Below are 19,842 nucleotides of genomic sequence, written 5' to 3'. Positions count from 1 at the left end.
GTGGTTTAACATTTGAAGATGTACCAGGAGAATGTGTTTGGCTGTAAAAAATTCACGCCTCTTCCTGGCTTTGAAGTAAATGTTTGGAGTGAAAAAGAAATACAAATTAAATATGTTTCAGAAGCTGATAGACTGGAAATCGTTAATGTATGCTGAAAGCGTTATTAGGTCTGGAACTGTATCAGTATATGATTAATATTTGCTGTATCTCCTTCTCTGGATAAAAAATAAAATGAGCGTGAATCTCTTCATATTTGATGGGAGTGTACATAATTAAGAAGGGAACAGCTACAAGATTTTACATGAGATCAATCACTTTAATTGGAAAGAAGTAACCCCATTTCTATCGTTAATTGGACTCTTGATAATTTAGAACCAAGATTCATGACATCCTGTGATAAATTGGTCTCTTTCAGGCTAAAGAAGCTAGGAAGCTATAATTACCCATGGATTACTGAAATATTGGAGGACCTTGATCAAAGAGATGCAGTGAAATACGTGGCAGACCAGGTAGGTTCTGAATATTGTTTATTTAATTTTTGTTTGTTTGTTTGTTTGTTTCTTTTTAAGAGGCTAATGAATAAATGTCTGTATGATGTGACAAAAACAAAAGCTGTATGGTTTCTGACATCCTAGAAAATTCACACTCAATCTCCTGCTTTTGCACTGCGTGAAAAGCAAAAATTGAGAACTTTATAAGTGGGTTATTCACAGAAGGATCTGAAGAAACTATGAGAAAGGTTGCAATTATCTAAACTATTATGAGAGAAATTGCCATTAATCTACTTAGAATTTGTATCATAATGGACAAATCCGAGTTCAGAGTTGTTTTGACATGATTCTTTGCTTTAGTTCCATGATGTAAACCAAAGTCATCTCTGAGCTGCATTACTAGAACTAGGGAGTAGTGGTAAGAAATTCAATTTTTGATGCATAAGTGAAAAAAGATACTCTTTTGGGAGTAGTGTGTGTTTTTACCTACTGGTCTGTAAGTTGGAGTCACTTTAAGATGCAGTCTTGTGCTTTCCCTTCCTGTCCTCCTTGCTACTGAGGCTCCATGAATGCTAATATCAGGGTAGCACTTGCAGCAAAACTGTGTCTAGGGTAGAAACTGTGGCACATTACACAGTGGCAAGATACACATATCACCTGCAATGTGTAGTTTACTTGACCTATATCATGGTGATAACTGCAGATGAAAAAAGTTCTAAGTTTAATTACTTCTTTACATCCTTGTTAAATCAGAGAAACAGTTTCATTGTATTCTGAATACCCTCTGGCCCTGGTTTTAATTATGGCATTACTTGGAAAGGAAATTGCTTGTTTGACAGCAGTAGCCAGAGTCTTTAACTGGCAGCTGAGTGTACATGTCAGGAAGTGAAATAAATCACTCAATTACTAGCAAACCTTTAACCTTTTCGTGCAAAACACATGAATGTATGTGTTTACAGTAAGCCAAAATGCTACTTAAGTCCCTACTGCATTTGGCACTGAGAATGTAAGTGCATATCTGGGATTTTGACACCAACCCTCTGCCAAGTTTTGTGTGGTCTGATCTTTCTCCCTGTTTGGTGGGTGCTGTCAGCCATGTCTAAGTGAGAAAACGTTATTCCCTACACATGGGAAGGAATGCATCTGAAAATCAGTCACAGATCCTTCAAGTTTTGCTTGATATCATATGTAGGTAAATATGTGATTGCCTTGTGACAATCTTAATTGTCACAACCTCAGATCTTAATTTGAGATCTGATTACTCTGATTTCTATGACTTTACACAGTCACTGAATTGTAACTTCCTTATCCAATACAGAAGTAATTCCTTCTGTGGATATTGATTTCAAGATGTTCATCTTTGCCAAAAAAATTGTGCTGGTAGTGTATGAAATGATGAAACATCTTCTGTTTTATGGTAATCAATGCTAGCATAAATCATAGTTCAAGCTAACACTGAATTTACTTAATGCATTCCAAAACAGCAGAAGTTCATCCATTCTAAGAAGTGGACAAAACAGTAGGTGAAGTTCACCAACCAAAAAAGATTTGGCTTAAAAATACTGAAAGAACACCTGCAAACACTAAGCCAAAATGATAATTAGCATTGAAGTGAATGATCAACTGAAGTGAAATGATCAGCTGAGAACTGCTGGGCCCAGTGTATTTGCTTCTAGATCTCACTTTCATAAAAGAATTATATTTATTTAGATGGCTTACTTCATTAAGGATGCCTGATTATTGAAAATGTGGAGCTTGTTTTATTAAGAATGCTCATGCACAAAACTTTATGATGAAAGAAAGACACAGAAGAATTTGCTGCCAACAGCGGTTGCCTGGGGCTGATATACAGGGCAGCAAACACTGTGTGGATCTTCAGTTTCAGTGAAAGGGAGGAAGACATTTTGAGCAAAAGTCTCTTGTTCAGAGGCATAGTTCTAGAATAAGGCCAAGTCAGAGAGGTGTATAACTTCATAGAGCAACCAGATTATATTCATAGAGGCTAAAGCTCCAAATACAGCGTAAGCAATCCTTCAGTGGTGATGCCTATTATCAACCTTTGTTAACTCCCAGAGGCTCCTTGTATCTTTTCAATTCACACAAAGAATTATGCTGTATTCTGAGAGATGTCCTATATTTCATATTAAGACAGACCAACAGGCCAGCCATCTGGAAAACCTGAAAGACTGGAAAGTTCTCTGAGTTTTGGGAGTTGTTGATGTGAAAGTTCTGCAAAAGCAGAAGGGAATCAGTGATTCCCAGTGTTATGCTTCCTCCTGTGCTGTCATGAAGTGCCTCACAGGTGGTCTGTGTGCCTTTCCACGTGAAAGACATTAGGACAGAACTAAACTGCAGTATAAAAGCACATGACAAATGCCTAAATCCTGAAAGTTCAGCTCTGGGCAAAAGCAACGAGAAATGTCAGTAGGTGCAACAGTCTGCTACAAGATTTAACAGATTTTCAAATTTAAGAAATACTAGTTCAGGTCAATGTTACCTCGATCTGGTAACCTGAAAAGTCAAGTCCCTTTGTGAATGTGTATCGACGGCCCCGACCAAGTCACAGCTGTTTGTTACACCATTATGGTGAGCGGTAAAATGGCGTTTATTGGAATGTGAGGGTCCCTTATATAGGTATCCAGTTTCATCCTTATCTTTTTTACATATGCATGACCCAGCAGGGGAGAGCCTATCACGTTACATCCCGAGGGTCCGATTTCGCCTAATACAACAGGTCAAGAAGACATAAATCCTCTGGGGTGTTAATATACTTAGCGTGATTTGGCTCTATACAGAAATATGAGTCCCAAGAGTGCAAAACAGGAACAGTTTTTAATTCAGATTGCAAGAGGATGAAAAGACAGATGAGCAGCATTAAACTCTGGCATACTTGGGGATGTTGATATCTGTGGTGTGACCCGCATGACCTAAATAACTTACTCTAGTTTACCACTTTGGCCCACAAGCAGGAGAAAGCTTCCAGACCCCACTAGAGACAAGCTGTGGTACTGCTCTGAGAAGCTGTGGTTTTCCAAAACAGTGTAGAACTGCGAAAGAGAAATTTCCTTCATTTCAGTATTAGAAGAGTGGTGATTAGGGTGTTACATGTCTGATTGACTATGTTCAGAGTATGTTTAGGCTTCTTTACAGATTATATACAACATGTATTCCACCTGCCAAACCTGTGGCTAAGTGAGTTTCTGACATGAAATGTCTCCAGCTCTTAAGAGAGCTGCTTCCAAATGGTTTCTGAAGTTGCCGTATGCCTTATGATTTCTTATCTATAAGGATAAATGAAATCTAAAGTGGAGTCTCAAAAACTACAGTCCCTAGATTAAAATACTCCATCAGTATTAAAAACTCAATTTTAAAATGCACTGATTATTCTCTGGGAAGCATATAATCACTATTAAATTGCAGACCAAAAAGGGATTTTATGACCCTCATGCTATTGATCCTATTCATTCAAGTGATTCTGTTTTATGAAGGAGAACTGATTTCAGACTGTTAGTTATAGAAACAAGATGTAAACTTACAGTAATAAAGCCAGAGACCTTCTTGGCAATGGGTTTTAGTAACTAGTGCTCCAAGACTATTCATGTAATCTGGTTGGAGTTATGGCACTTTTTGAAACTTTCCTCACCCAAGCCCTCAGTCAGCCATGTTAGCTACAGACATGGTATGGTAGACCATGATATGCTTATCCATTGCAGTATACTGTAGGCTACTTTTCATCTCATCAAGACTGCACTGCTCCCAGAAACCGTGCAGCTGTGATAATGCTACTGAGTCCACTGTTATATCTATCAAATGTGACACATAAGGATTAATGAATGGAGGGGAGAGCAACTCAGTCAAAACTTAAGTGATCTACTGGTATATGTTTTGTGCCCGTGTAAGGGAGATGGAAAAGTCATTTATATTAGATGAGGGACAATAAACATGAAAAACAATAAACCCAGTGTGCTGCTTACAAAAATACTATTCAGTAAGAGGCACTGAAGGCAGAGAGAGTTTTGATTCACACCAGTGTAACCAAGACAATGTTCTGGGCCAGGGAAGTTCAGAGACCTCATGTTCAAACTGGGAATAGCAGCAGAAATAAAGACAACACAAGAGAAAAATATCTCATCCGAATGATTGCCTTTTACTTGGCTTAGGCTGGGGCTGTTACAAAATGTGGATCCTCAGGCCCTGGTAGAAAGAGCACTATGCATCATGTAGCAGATGTTCTGTTCTGTTCGTAATGTTGTTTTAATGGCCACACAGTCTCCTTTTGTTATGAAAAGCACAGACGAACCACTGATTCCAATAGTGGGCCTCTGCTTTTATAGCATGCTTAGGAAGTAATCCTTGTAAAAACACATCCAATGGATGGAATTGTTCTTCTTTTCATAGATGTCTAGTGTTAAACAATGAAATTATTCACGGAAAAACACATTTACAGTTCTTCCTAAGTCATTCCCACCGTCTCACAAAACAACGGAGACTGCAATTGAAATGGGTACATCACCAGTACCAACTTTGTCTGAAACTTCCTAATCTAAAAGACCTTACGTGGTAACTTGAAATTTTGCAAAAATCTATAGGCAGGCATTTTCTTGCTTAAATACACGCCTCAAGATGATCCTCCAGGAGAAGAAATTGGGAAATAGTTCAGCCTTTTCTGTGTTCCCAAATGCAGATAACAGTGACAACTATGTGGAATAAGAGGTGACCAGAGTTACTTAGAGAACAGAAGAGATTCCATGTTCTAAAGTTGGAATTTGCAGAGTCTGTGCAAATTACATGCAAAAGAAGAGCTCGAGTCCTCTATCTGAACTTGGCTCTGCTATAAATCTGTTAGAAAACCATACCTGCACAAATTTAACAGGCTTAGGTCCTTGGAAAATCTGCCCTTTACAGGCACGCCAAAGTCTCTTTTGTCCTGCCAGTGCAACCAGCCTGTCTATAACTCTAGTCCATGTATTGTTCGGCATCCTGCAGGGATGAAACTGAACCCCAGAAAAGAGGGAGGAAAAGGATAGAAACAGAGAGAGACCCTGATTCTTTTTCATGTGTACTGCAGGCACAGACTCTGGAGCTTTTGGATCATCTGCTACCCGGGAAGTTTGGATTAGCCACAGGGGCTGATCTGGGTCCTTGCCCTGCAGGTGCCCCATGGTTCCAATACTTCTCATTGCCTGTTTTTTAGGGATGTTCAGTCCTGCTCCCTGCTGTTACTGCTGTTCTGCAGTGCAGATCAGGATAGGTGAAGGGAGAGATCATGTGCTTGATTCCACTGGAAACAGAGGTGCTTGTTAATGCTCTCTCATGAACCTCTGAAACCAAAATTTCAAAGTTAATGGAGGAAGACTCTCACTAAGAGAGAACTGGAAGTCCTATTACTTCTTAGGAAGATTCTGAGGGAACTGAGCTGTGAAGGGCTCTGGTGTTTGACTGGTAGGCGCACAACTCAAAGTAGGCTTCCTTTGCTCTTGGGAAACATTAGGTGCAGAGACTTTCCCAGCAATGCATTCCCATGCTTCTGCTGCACTCAAATGCTTCTGCTGTGTCCAGATGGCCATTCACAAATGAATGTTGACAAGCCAGCTGGGGTGGTGAGGCCCTGCAAGAGCACAAAAACTGAAGTGCTGTCCCTAGATGATGGATGCAGATGTCTCCAGCCCACTGAGACATTGGTGCTTAGCACTGTGCCCTTCAGCCAGAAGCTTCAATGACAGCAGCCTATGACCATTCTGCATGAGCTGTAGAACTGTGGGCTCAAGATAATGAGCAATAATCTCGTTATTCTGCCTTCAAAAGGGACTAAACAACAATTTTCCTTTGGCTTCTCACAGCCTGTGACCCCTCAGGATAAGGTGCTAGGGGTGGTGAGGCAGGTCTTTGGCTGTGGGGTTGAGGCTGCTGTGGTGGGAGGTGGAGGCAGGTGGACTCTGTGACTCAGCCCTGCAGTGCATGTCTTGTGCCTGCTCCTCAGGCACTAGAGGATGATGCTCCTGCTGGAAGCACCCCACTCCCTGAGGGGGAGCACTGCCATATTTTCTATTCATGTGATTATTTTGGTGAAGCAAAACTTTGGGAGAGGGAGTATCTTGTACTGCACTCAGTGGGGATTAATTCAGCCCCTGTTTGTTACAGATAGGTAGCTTCTCCCCAGGTCAGTGCTGTGGTGCCTGTGCTACCCACAGCTGTATTGCTTTAAGGAGAGTCTGATTCTCCAGATCAGGCTTTCCTGAGGTGCTATGGAGTACAGTCTGAAGTGTAACAGTGTGAATGGCTGCAGGCTTCCCTTTCGCGTTATGAACAGATTTTTCTGCTGCTCTACAGTACTCTCCAATTTGCTGCAAGATAACTTAGTTTTCTAAAATATGGTTTAAAGGCTTAACTCTATCAGCGAATGAGATAGTTCATGGGATTATTTAATTGGTCATTAATGTAGACCTTGAATGATATAAAGGAAGGGCTGTCTTCCACACAGTTATACTACGCCTCTATTAATAGCCCATTAAAGCATACGTTCTAGTATCTTGCTTTTTAAATCGTATACCTCCTTTTGTTTGGGAATAAGAGGGTATAAATTGAATTCATCTAGCTCTTGGAACTTAAAACCTGTTATTTTCTCATCCAGTGCAATGGGGCAGAGGGATCAGACTAATCTTTTCAGAATTTATTTAAAGTAAAAAAATAGAGAGTTTTATTAGCTAAGATGTATGAAGCAGCTGTACAGGGTAAATCTCTGGGCATGTACTTTGCCTTCCTAAATCTCAAACAGAGGTGCAGGCTACTGAGGTTACCAGAATGTAGATCTGCCTGGTGCCAGCCTGGCACATGGGCTTTGGTGAGTGGAACTCAGCTGTCAGAGCAGGCAATGGGGCACTGGGCTGCTCCCAGGGATGTCTTCTACGAAGCAGAGGTGAGCACCCCAACTTCATAATGTACTGTGAGCATTACAGGCCTGGGCCATGTGAAGGTTCAGCATGGAGTGCCAGTGCATCTTTTCAGGTGGAGGAGCAGTGTAAGACAGGTCCAAATGAGCGACTATTATAATCAGACAGCAGAATCTGAAAAAATTGGGTGCAAGTTTGTCCCAAGGGATGCTTTGCAAGTACCTGCTTACCCAGTGCTCCTTATGTCTTTGCTTCTGGTTTCCAAGTCATCCTTCCCATAATCTGCCTGTAATCCAAATACAAGACCTTCACAGCTAGTGCTATTTAATAAACACGTGTTGCCCAGAAAAGAACTAGGAATTAGCCAAAGAGCAGAATGAAATCAGGAAATTTGCTTGTTGGCACTGGACTCCATGCTGAGGCCAACAGAAGAGGAGCTCAGCTTGACTGGATCATCTGGTTCAAGGCCTGAGTCACTTCTCTGGCAGAGCCTGAGTTGCATAAACAGTCAGCTCAGGGAGTGTTGGCTTGCTGTTCTCTCTTAGATTCTCTAGACTGTGAATGCAAACTTCACTTTACTCCTCAGTTATGTCTTTCTTACAGTATAAACTCTGTAGGACACCGGGACTCATCTTTTACTTGCTTTCACAGTGGCTGATATTCCTTGGCTACTGTATTAATGGCTGCTCCTCAGAGGGCCATGGGTTTCTTTGTCCCTTGATGAAGACACCCAGGATTTAGTCAAGGCAAAATGAAGCCTTAAGGTCTATTATGACTTTTTAGAGCATAATGCTGAAGCAGCTTCTCTGTCACTCTGTTATAATGCTCCAATTTAAGCTTAGAGTCAGTTTTTGTCTTTCCCACTGCTAGAATTGTTGAAATAAGCCACTACTGCTGAAAACAATCCAGCCTTCAATTTTATTTTCATGTTCTACTCGAGGGATGTCTGTTTGGTTTTCTTTAAAGAGGCTACTAATCCCTTTTTCTTGGCACTTGATTGCTAAAGACACAGAGCCACAAATTTCATGTCTGATGACTTTCATTAGAAGGAGAGCTCCCCTGAAAGTGGTGTTGCTCAGCAGGGCTAATTTCAAGTGCTTTTTCTCTCACAGACAGATGTAACTGTTGTAGGGTGTTTGGGGTGTAGCAGCTGCTTATGTTGTGGAAGCAGCTCCATTTCCCAGGCAGAAATCCAGGAACAGGTTGGCTCTTCTGGCAAACTGATATGTGGACTCTAGTCCCTAAAGAGTTTGTTACCTGGCTCTGGAAATCAGCTGTTTCATATCATAGTAATAAGATGAAGAAAAATTGTAGGGTGTTTGTCATCAGCTGCAGTTCCTTGAATTATTGCTCTATATCTCTCCCTGTAAGAGATGAGTTTCTGAGACAAAGAGAATACTGACACAATAGAGGATGAAAAAAGCAAGGCTGAGCCTGAATTTAAACAAAATTCTGTGCTTCAAAACACTCTGCTTTTTAGAGATGTTCTCTTCATTTTAAAAATTCAACATAATAGCTAAAAATAAGCAATCATTAGAAGACTCATCTTTTTTTCCCCTTAGTTATATAATCCTTTATCACTTGCTGCTGCACATTTCTAAGTCATTCCTACAGTGTGCTGTAACCAATGATACTAAAGTAGTTTATAAATACTTATAATATAATTAGACATTGTAATAAATAATCCTGATGCTTTACAACATTTTTACTGTATCTGCTCCTATAAAAGGAACTACATTCTTGTTTATTTTTACAGTCTTTTATGAATCCTTAACTGGAATGAAACCAGAGGCTATCTTTATACAGAATATTTATCTTTCTTTCCTGTACATCTATATGCTTTTTAGAAGCTTTGTTGTGTTCAAGAAACAATCAAAACACACAGCATATCCATAACTATACCTAGAGCATGAAAATTCCAATGTGTAATGCATACTCATACAATACTGTTAATTGCAAAAGAGCGCCGGTTTGAGGGAATGTGGTCTGACGGAACTGGAGGTGCCTAGATGCTACTGAGCCTTAAAGAGTTGGTATTACATTTAAAAACAGTCACAATTTTCTCCCACTTCCAGTGAATCTGAGATAGCTTTCTGCACATTCCAGCTTTCAAAAATGGTCATTTTGGGAACTTTCTGAATACAAAGGCCATAATGGTATTTTGAATTTGTAGTGAGATGTGGTCCATTTCAATCCTGTGAGAATGAGGAAATTGCTTCCAATTTTTGTTGCTGTTGACCCTTTCTATCAATAGAGGTTATTGATAGAAGCTGTACAGTGGACTTACTGGTTTCCTTGTCCTAATAAGAATTTGGCTCATGTATTTTATTTTGTTAGTGTGTGATTCACATCTATCTTTTTAGAAAATCTGGTGCCTACCTATGAAGCATAATCACACAGAAGTCCTCAGGAATGTAAGCCCCTCCAAGGAGGCACAATTTACATTTTTGTGTAGTATAATAAATCTCTGTTTCTAAGATGCTTAATAGTTAGACAAAGCCAGTCTATGAACTTTTTCAAGACTCTTTATTCTCTATGGTGCTCCAATCATAATGCCAGCTACGTCTGATCATTACATTAAGCCACATAAATAGCACCACAAAACAGGGATTTTATTCTTTACAGCAAATCTATATGTACAATTATGGTGCCGTAGTAAGAATAATCAGCACCTATGCAGAGCTTTTTGTAATGTTTTTACCTTGAAAAAGTTGTAATTGTAGGCATACAAAATATGTATATATGTTAATCAGAAATAGAACTTAGATGTGTATAGTACAATTAACAACTTAAGGACAAGTAAGAAACTAGTTTATATTTTGCCTGTGTGTGTGTGAACCTAAATTTTGCTGCATAGCAAATAATCATCCTGGCTAAGAAGCAATTTGATTGGTGTCATGAAGTTAATAAACCCACATATCACAATGCACTTAAGAATTTGCAGCAATATATTGTGAATGCTATATTTAAAAAAGCACATTAAATTTTTAAATGTCAGAGAACTGTCTTTGTGAACTGGAAAATAAGTCGGAAAATCACCAAAATGCCAGGAGGGCAATCTGAACAGGGAAGGTGCTTAGGAACTGGATTGTAATTTGGGCAATAAACCCTGTTTATAATAGTCTTCCAGTCATTAACTGTCTCGGCTGCCAGAGGGAACTGGGACTATTGACTTCTTCTGACTGAACCAGAGGGGAAAAGCAATAATTTCTTTTACAAGCAGAAGGAAAGGTTCTGCTCAATAAAGAACAATTAAACATTTCCTATAAAAGAGAATGCTCAGGAGTTCATGCCACTGCTGGTACACGTGGCTATCGAAACCTTTCTTTTGGCTCTTTCAAGGATATTTCATGTTTAGTATATGGGGCTTTTTTTTTAAAAAAAAAAAAATATATATATATGTGTGTCATTACAATCACAAGCTTGATGGCTGCCATATTTTGTTGAGAAGAGTGGTTCCCCTAGATGAATAGTGACTTAATGACTTTCTTTCTTGACCCTAGCAGGTAATCACCGATGTGATTTCAGAGTTGAGGGCTAAACCTTCTCTTTTATGCTGATATTTCTTTCTGTGTCTGAGGATGACTTTTTAATTATTCAGATAACTCTCCCTATCTCCACCTTTCACACACTGTGATTTTTATTATTATTATTATTATTTTTTTGGAAAAGTAGTTATTGCATTCCTATTGGATCAACTGGGTGTACAGGAAATTATACTCTATTAATATGTGCCTTATGAAGAAAAGTTTTCTTTCATCTCTTTAGTGTTTTTTTTTTTTTCTTTTTCCTGTACTACAAAATCATTTTGGAGCTACTATTTTTGTCAGAAGATTTCAATCTTGAGATCTTTGTCTACGTCATGGCATTCTGTCTGACATAAAAAGAAGAAATAGGTGGGCCCTTTTAGCATGGAGTTCACAATTGGGAGTCAGTGAAAGAAGAAAACATAGCAGGCGTGGCTTCTAGCTGTAAAAAGAATGGCCCAAGATGGGAATGAATTCGTTTTCACAATTTATGGGTAGTATTTAGCCACATAAGTAATTTTCTTTCAAAGGAAGGGGTAATAAATTGTTGCCAATTACTCCTTGAATTTATCATTATCAGCATAGAACAGCCATATCACTTTAGCAGTCTGTGAAAATGTGGTATTTCACAGGGTTTTATTAGTATCTGGATTGCTGTACGAAACAGCTTCCAAAAGAGGGAGGCAGCTTCATTTCTACTGCTTCCCATCCATCACCAGCTGGCAATCAAAGGATACAGGAGTAAAACAAACAATGAAAATTACTGCCCACATGCTGGTCCTCTTTTCTATGTCGTGTCTGCAGTAATTGAAACCCTGGCTTGACTAGCTGCTGCTGAATTCATACAGCATCTAGTGCCAAACAGAGCACCAGTATTTCCACTATTTAAGAACTCCTTTCCCATAATGTTTCGACTGGGATCTATTGTGCTGTTAAATGTTAAATTGTTCAACATTTAAGCAAAATCCTAAATGAAGGCTGAAAAGAATTTGACTTAACAGCTCACTTGGTCCCTAGAAAATTTGATCACATTGCATTAGAAAAGGTGCATGAAAGCAGTGTGGAAGCTGTTCCTCATCCCACAGAAAAGCCTCCCATCAGAAGTTGCCTTCTTGAGACCTACCTGTCATTCAGGCCTGTCAGGATGAGTTAAAAATCCTGCTTGCGGTTCATGGTTGCATTTGTTGTATGACTAAGAGAAACTGGTGAAGGAAGAATACTGGGAGAGATAATACTCATATGCAGGTATACCTGCCAGAGAGGAAGTTGTGAGCAACTCCTGTGAAGCAACTTTATCCAAGCTCTACTATACTGCCTTTCCCTTTACTGCTCGATAGAAAAAGGTTATTATGAAGAACACTTCAGTGTTCTCTCTGCTCCCCTGTTGGAAGGATTTTCAAAGCCATAAAGCTAACAGCACTATTTCATTTCTCCTTTAAATAGGAATGGTGAGAGCATAACAGGGAGATGGGTTACAGCTTCAGAAAGCTGTATGCTATCCTTCTGAATGCAGTAAAGGTAGAGATTTATGGAAGATCAGATCACAGACTGCTGAATAATAGAGAATTTCTGTATATGAAAGCAGGGAAATGTTTGAGAACTGCTAAGATTTCCTATTAGCATAAAAGAAGAAGAAAATAAGTTCTGAACCCTTCATTGGGTCAAAAGTATAGGCATCAGGTGGCATTATGAGGCACAGGAAGGCCTCAGAAGGTTTGAGGATATAAATAAATGTCCTCAGAGCTGTTCACGATAACAATAAGAGAGAACAGACTATTTTAGATAATTCTGGATGTGTAATAACAACTTATTTACAGACTGCTGGCTAAATTAAAAGATCTAGTGCGTCAGGACCTTGTTCAATTTTTATTTATTTAACAAAACTAAAATAGGAATTAGCTGGGAGTATCTTGCAACTTGCAGAGGCAAGAAGTGGAGAAATAAATGACAATAAAACTCTAAAAAAGGCTACAGAAGTGATTCTTTTCATTAAACAAAGTGCAAACAACAACAAAAAAGTTTTTTAAGGCTTCAAGTACTGTTAGGATTGGATCATCTACCTCAGTTTATTAAAAGGTGTCTGTCAGGCCTGACTTTCAGGTGTATGCAGCTAAAGCATATATGAGAAATGGATTTGGCCTGCGGTCCTCATTCTCCTTGGGGAAAGGTACAAATAGCTAGCAGCAAAGAGAAATGGAGTTTTATGAGCCTTTGTTGATGAGATGGGTTTATAGCAAGTGAGAGACTTATAACAGCTGAAATGTGGGTTTATTCCAGTCTTCCATTTGATTAAAATTATGGCCATCAATTTTCTTCAAAATTAAGGGTATAGTAGCTCCCTCTCTGTGTCGTATTTTTTGTTGGAAATATTAGGAGCATTATTCTAAGAATTTCTAAGAATCCGTATTTTTAGAAACACTTTTTTTCCTATCTTAGATGCTCAAGTGTTTATGTGTCCAATACTGCAGAACTTGATTTAAACAGGAAATTTGCTCCCCTACCGAGAAAGAGAAAGGATCTACTCTATAGAGTCTCCTTAAGCTGAAACACATTCAGCTCTTAAAAGCTTAAAAATACAGTGATAAACCATATACTTCACTTTTCACACAGATAGTTCTCTCAGTCGTTGCAGGTAAGAAAAAAAAAGAGAATAGATGAAAAATAAGAAGGTAGATTTTACATGATACATTTGAGGATCTTTCCCATGTACTAATATCTTTTAAAGGAATTTCATGCTACTTGTGTTGAAGCATAGATATGTATGTACATCAAAAGTACATGATATATCTGCCTTAGCTCCACATATTCCCTTTGGAAATAAAAACAGGCATCTTTCCTAAGGTATCACTGATTTTAATAATTGATTAGCTTAAGATTTAATAGCATGTTTCATTTCTACAGTTTTCTCCTTCTGAGGCTGATGCTTTTGAAAGCCATTGTTTGATGAGATCATGTAAATTCAGCAGTCCTGATGTTAAAGGAAAGGCTTAAGGTTCTTGAAAAAGTTTTTGCTAAATGCTACATTGCAGTTTACCAAGAAATGTGAGGCACAGTATTGTAATAATAAAAATCAATCATGACTTGCAAATGACTGTGCTGATTTTGTTCAGTCTGGTCTGCTTTTATGATATGTGAGCTATTCTCTGTGTAGGAGGCATTTAATTTACCTGGGAAATATTCATTTTACTTTGCATACAACACAAAAATGAGTTTTTAAACCCTGCATGTAGATATTTGAAAGAAATCTTCATACGAGTTTCTTTCAAATTCATGTTTAGCTATGGACTTTGAACACATGAGGGAGACAAAGACCTGGCAAATGTGACAGAGAGAGCAAAGCAGAGATCAGATTATTTTTTCCCCATTAGAACTCTATACACAAAGCTTCTGAAAGAAATGCGTGGAATGAATACAGCTGCTGAGTAAAAGGTGTTACATATGATTAATATCTTTATCACATCATATTATTTTTATTTTTAAATTACCACATGTACCCAAAGAGACTTTCAGGATATTCTGGGGAGAGCCCTTGGTGCTGTGTGTCAGAGCCAGTGCTCTCCTCTCTATTGCTCCTTTTCTAAAATGATGTGACTTCCTTGATAGCATTTAGTACAGATTTTTTACTGGTGGTGGTGACCCCACAGTGTAAGTTGCTGGAGGCTGAGGGTGTTTTGATCGGTTCTGCAGTTTTGAGTAGCTCAGAAAATCCAGGGATGGAAGAACTGGCTGAACTTAAAGAAAACCATTGCACCTATAGGAAAGATTAAGCAAATGTAATTGAAGACACAGCTAGTGTCTGGAACTCCCTTCACTGAAACTCTTCTTTCAAAGGCTGTGTCCTTGCTACTTAGCTTTATGTTTCCGAGGCCACCAATCCCATACCACTGAGGAAGAAGAGAAGACCTTACTGAACAGTCTAAATCTGCTATAGGAATGTGGTGTTTTCAGAGAACGGAAGAGGAGTTTGCCAAGATTCACTTTCAGGTTCTTTGTTCTGTGGGTAGATGTGCTTTAGAGGTCTGCCGAGTGGAATCTAATCCTTGTTCTGTATGGAAATTCATTCCATTTTGTTGGTAAACTCATTTAAGTACATGCATTTGTCATTTATTTTTTGAGCAGGAAGGCTGAGAATTGAGTGCCACAGCTTATTCACTGGCAGTAACTTGAAACATAGCTTAAGAACTTGGCATTGATATGATATTTGTGCTCTCAGGCTGAGTCAGTCTTCAGCCATGAGGCTACTAGCCTGATTTTTATCACTTCTTGTGCAGAAACTGTGCACACAGCATAGTTCATCATATTTGGAAGTTGGAAGGGTGGCTTCATACTCTTTCTGTTTATTCCTTAAGAAGTTGTCAAGACAGCTGTGGGGATTCCAGCTGCATAAGTCTCTTAAGAACTTCATCCTATTTCCACACTCAAGGAAATGAATAGCATTCAGAGGCTGAGAAGGCAGAAGTGAAGGCATTAAGTGAAGGCTAGTGCGTTGGAGGGGATGGTGAGACTAGGTGACTCAGAAGGCTGATGAGAGGAATGCACAAACCTCCACTTCTCTGTGCAGCACTGGTCTCTCACTGTTATCACATGCTGGTGTCTCATATGCCTGTTCCCAAGCAGGAGGCCTGTTTCCTAAAACACAACCATTCTGCTCCTACAGGATCTGCATGAGAGGAAGAAGCTTCTCTCATGAGATACTTTGAGCTATCATGGAGACAATGCCACTGTGAAAGACTAAGGAAATTCACTTTGGATAATGCCTGAACTTCAGTTCATACGGCTGTTCCTGTTTACTGTCCCTGCATTCTGTTTCTCATCCACCCTGGTGTCTGCCTGTGCCTCACAGAGGCATGCTTGTGCCATGTGGTGGGGTAACTGGGCTGCCTGCCCTTTCCTCATGGGTGGGGGATGACTTGAGTGCATGCTGGAGGCATCCACCTGGACCAGACTGTTGCCTTGCAAAAATGTGAGTGAAAGGGAAAGTCTGTGAATGGATTTCACACTGAGGATGTTAATGATCCTCAAGATCACTGTTGCTATTCAGAGTGAATTAAGATTTTGTTTTAGGGCAGCACAACTAATCATGTGGAGTGAAGAGAGCATCAAGAATATTGTTTTCTGCATCGCAGCAGACATACTTCATAATAATGAGCAGAGAGACATCAAGGCTGTCACATCAATATCAATGATTCCATCATGCAAACCCTGTCAGCAATATTGCATTATTTAAAAAATATAATACTCCACACGGAGACTGCAACACTAAATAAGCTTGAGAAAATAATAAAAACAAATGTGCAGAGAGAAAAAAGAAGAGCAGACCACATGTGCCAGGATTGATTCCTTACTTTTTAGGTTTAAGCTCCCTAGGAAATGAACAAAAATTTACTAGCTCAAAACTTCAGACACATACAGATTTAAAAAGGAGAAGGCATACAAAGGGCAGATGTTACAGGAGGAAATGAAAATGTGGATATTTCTGAAGAAACAACGGGAAATGTTGAGGCTCATTCCCAGTTGTTAGCTGGCAAACTTGATTGGTTGTATGTGCTTTTGTTCATTTTGGTCTGCTCACTCCCAGTAGTGATAAATGTTGAAATTTCTGTGTACTGTGAGTGAGCCGTTCACATTCCTTGGGAATATTTGGTGGACAAAGCAGCACCAGTGTTGACCAGAAGGCTGTGTCTCTTTGAAGGGAAAGAGTATCAGAGACAGATAATTTTCTCTCTGTGATCTAAGCGCTGGAAGACATGTTATTCCCTTACCGTGTTTCATTATCACGCCGCTCATGTTTTCTTTGTATCACATTCTGCATATTTTTTCCTATTCAGTGTCAAAGGAAAAGGAGAAGCGCAAATTTAAATGAAGACAAGAAAGATGTGCAGCTACTTTTTAAAAAGGAGCTCCGTGTTTCTGTGCATAGAGAATGAAGTAATCTTGTCTCACCTGATAATCCTCAGGAATACTCATTCTTCCTCTGCACATGGCAGCAGTGCACCCTGAGACCATTTCAGCAGACTGACACACCTTCAACACTACGGAGAGTAAATTTTTTTAAAACTAGAAGTTATTTATCCCTAATGCATTAGAATTATGCTTATAACACAACTGTCTCTAAACGACTGTGTAAGATTATGACTTTTATTACACTTCTACAAGGATAACTTCTGCAATATTTATAATTGTAATATTTCAACATAATCACTGTTCCTATACGAGCTGTAATGATTATTTCATAAACTTGCTAGTCAGTTTTGTTTTTTTTTTATTTCAACTCCTTACACCAAATATTTTCTTCAGAATAAAAATGACTGAAATAAAGAGATAGAATACAAAGAGAAGACAGACTCAGTAAATGAGATAAGAAGGGGAAAAGGAGCTCTGCAATTACAATTGACAAGTTGGTTTAATATCCAGTGAAAGAAGAATGCAATTCTAAAGCAGCTGGATTAATTAAGTAATATAGCAAAACAAGCCATGGGTTATCATTATTTTCAGTACTGCTCAGGACTTATGGAGTTCAACCTGTATTTGCACAAAACGTGCTGGTAGCTAAAATGATCTTGGGTTACATGACATAAAATATACCTAATATGTAAATGTGCATATAGGGTACAACTTATTCAAAATGTAAATAGTATGTAATATATCTTATGTATGTTATCGTGTGTTCTTATGGGAATATGTTACATATGCATAATGTTAATGATGACTGCTCCAAAAGTAATGCCTCCTATTTTTCTCATGTTGGCCCCTGACTTCAGAGGTGGATGCTGGCAGCATGGCAGTAGAGCCTGAATGTTCCCAGCAATATTTGGTTACATTTTGTTGCTATGTGACAGATGGCAGCAGAGGAGCAGTCTGACAAAATGATGTCTAACATGGAAGTGCATACAAAGTAAAGGGTGGAATAGAATATCTTTGTGCAGAAAAAAAGGCACCCACTGATATTCACTGATGCTTACTGAAGGTTTGTGAACAACAGACATGAGCACAGTGAGATGGTAGGTGATGCATTTCCGCAGTGGTAACAGCGACATGAAAGACAAGCCACATTCCAGATGGCCAAACTCAGTTGTTATACCATTAAATGAAGAACACTGGAATATTGCAAATTTTCCATCAGGTGTGTCCAACAAATGCTCACACAGGAACAGAAAGTACGCCATTTACAAGTTTGTCAGGGTCTTTTGATGTAATATGAGGGTGAAAGTGACAGTTTCCTGGCTCACATTGTTACCAGTGGCGAGCTGTGGTGTCGCACGTGGAGTCTCAAAGCACTCTATGCAGTGCTGGCTTATGAATTCCCCATCAAAGAAAAAGTTCAAGACGCAGCCCTCAGTGTGTAAAGTGACGTGTACTCTCTTTTGCAAAAGATGTGCGACCCTCCTGGATTTCCTGGAATGCTGTCAAACCATCAACTCTGACTGCTAGTTTGCTATGCTGACTGAGATGAAGGCTCAAACTTCAGAGCGAGGCCAGAGAAGACAGCCTTTCTCTTGCAACATGATAATTCTAGGCCCCAAATCAGTCTGAAGATACTGAAGAAACTGCTGCTCTTGGCTTGACTGTCCTACCACACCCATCACATAGTCTGGATTTGGTACCTTCTGACTTCCACCTGTTCAAGCCATTAAAAGATGGACTGCTGTGAAACAGTGGGTCATCTCCACTGTTGCAGATCTTTGTGAGCACTGCATGCAAACTCTTGTGTACTGCTGGAAAAAATGAATAGCTAATGGTGATAACTGTATTGAGAAATAGTGTTTTGTAGCTGAGAATTTGCTCTATCAAACAGTGTTACTGTGCTCTTTGTTGTAGTTTCCATGGAAATAAACAGGTGGCATTATTTTCAGAATGACCTATGTATGTAAACAGTTGTGTGATTACATTGTGAAAACCCAAAAAGTCAGAGAAAACCCCACTTTAAATTATGAACAAAAAAATTGAAACATTCTGAAGACGGAAATCAGTAATTGGTAAGGGGGAAATGAATGGAATAAACGGTGTGACCTATTTTGCTTTTACTGGAAATCTAATGTTGCCTGGGGCGTTATAAAAATGAATCAGACAGGTTGAAAAAAGAAGTGAATGATCACTGGATGATTTAACAAATTTGTAAAAGTTTCATAGAAAACCTAGAGACCTGGAAAATGACGGAGAAGGAGTTCACATCCACTGCAAAAAGACACAAAGATCCTAGAAAATGACATACTTAAGTTACCTTTATGTACATGAATAACTCAATAGACTCTTTCAAAAATTCCATGCAGCCCTGGATGCAGAAGGACAGATTTCTCACTCTTCCGCAGTATGAGGTGTGGTAAAAAAAGGTGCAGAATGTACATTCTGGGAAATGCTATTACTCTAAGGAAATTTTGAATGTTAGTTAACTACCATGCTGAATTTCTGTTCTAATTAGATATAAAAATAAAGTGGCTGGTTTGCCCAATCTGTCAGGTTTGATCTGAATAACCGATGAAAAGGAGCCAGTATGTGCAAGACCAATGGATTGGTGTTATTTTCTGTTGACAGATGACCAGGGAAAGCAGAAGGGTCAGAAAGAACATTATCTGAGTGTGAGAAGGATGTGACACTTCTTCTGGTGAGCATCTGAAAAGTCCTCACACTGTGAATGTCTTGAGACAAACGACCTGCAGGCAGTCTTTCCTCCTGTTTGCAGACCTGAGTACTATGCTATTTTTCTTTCTATTCAGACTGGATGCCATCCAGAATTTTCTTCTATTGGACAGTGAACTGTGTGCTTGCTTGGAATTTGGATGCTTCTGAAGGCAGCTGATAGAACTCATGTGGGATACTAGTATGCCGGTGAGGGCTGAGTCCAAAAGCAGAAGGAACAGAGGAGGAAGGCCGATCCCTACTGCTTTAGAAATGAACTCCTGGACAGGAGGTGTAAAGATGAAGACAAATGGACC

The 19,842-nt window shown here is 39.2% G+C and overlaps 1 long non-coding RNA gene across 1 annotated transcript; it reads left to right on the top strand.

Moving 5' to 3' along the window:
• Positions 1–382: 382 nt before the first annotated feature.
• On the top strand, positions 383–18,768 carry LOC146753927 (uncharacterized). Its single transcript, XR_014939757.1, has 2 exons — positions 383–510; positions 16,738–18,768. It is a non-coding gene; the product is annotated as an uncharacterized LOC146753927 (long non-coding RNA).
• The last annotated feature ends 1,074 nt before the right edge of the window (positions 18,769–19,842 follow it).

The sequence above is a fragment of the Coturnix japonica genome, chromosome Z (genome assembly GCF_054131305.1).
Source record: "Coturnix japonica strain WE chromosome Z, WE-NBRP24, whole genome shotgun sequence".
In the NCBI taxonomy this organism is placed as follows: Eukaryota; Metazoa; Chordata; class Aves; order Galliformes; family Phasianidae; genus Coturnix; species Coturnix japonica.
The sequence above is the reverse complement of the archived record's forward strand: the minus strand, read 5'-3'. Positions and strand labels throughout refer to the sequence as shown.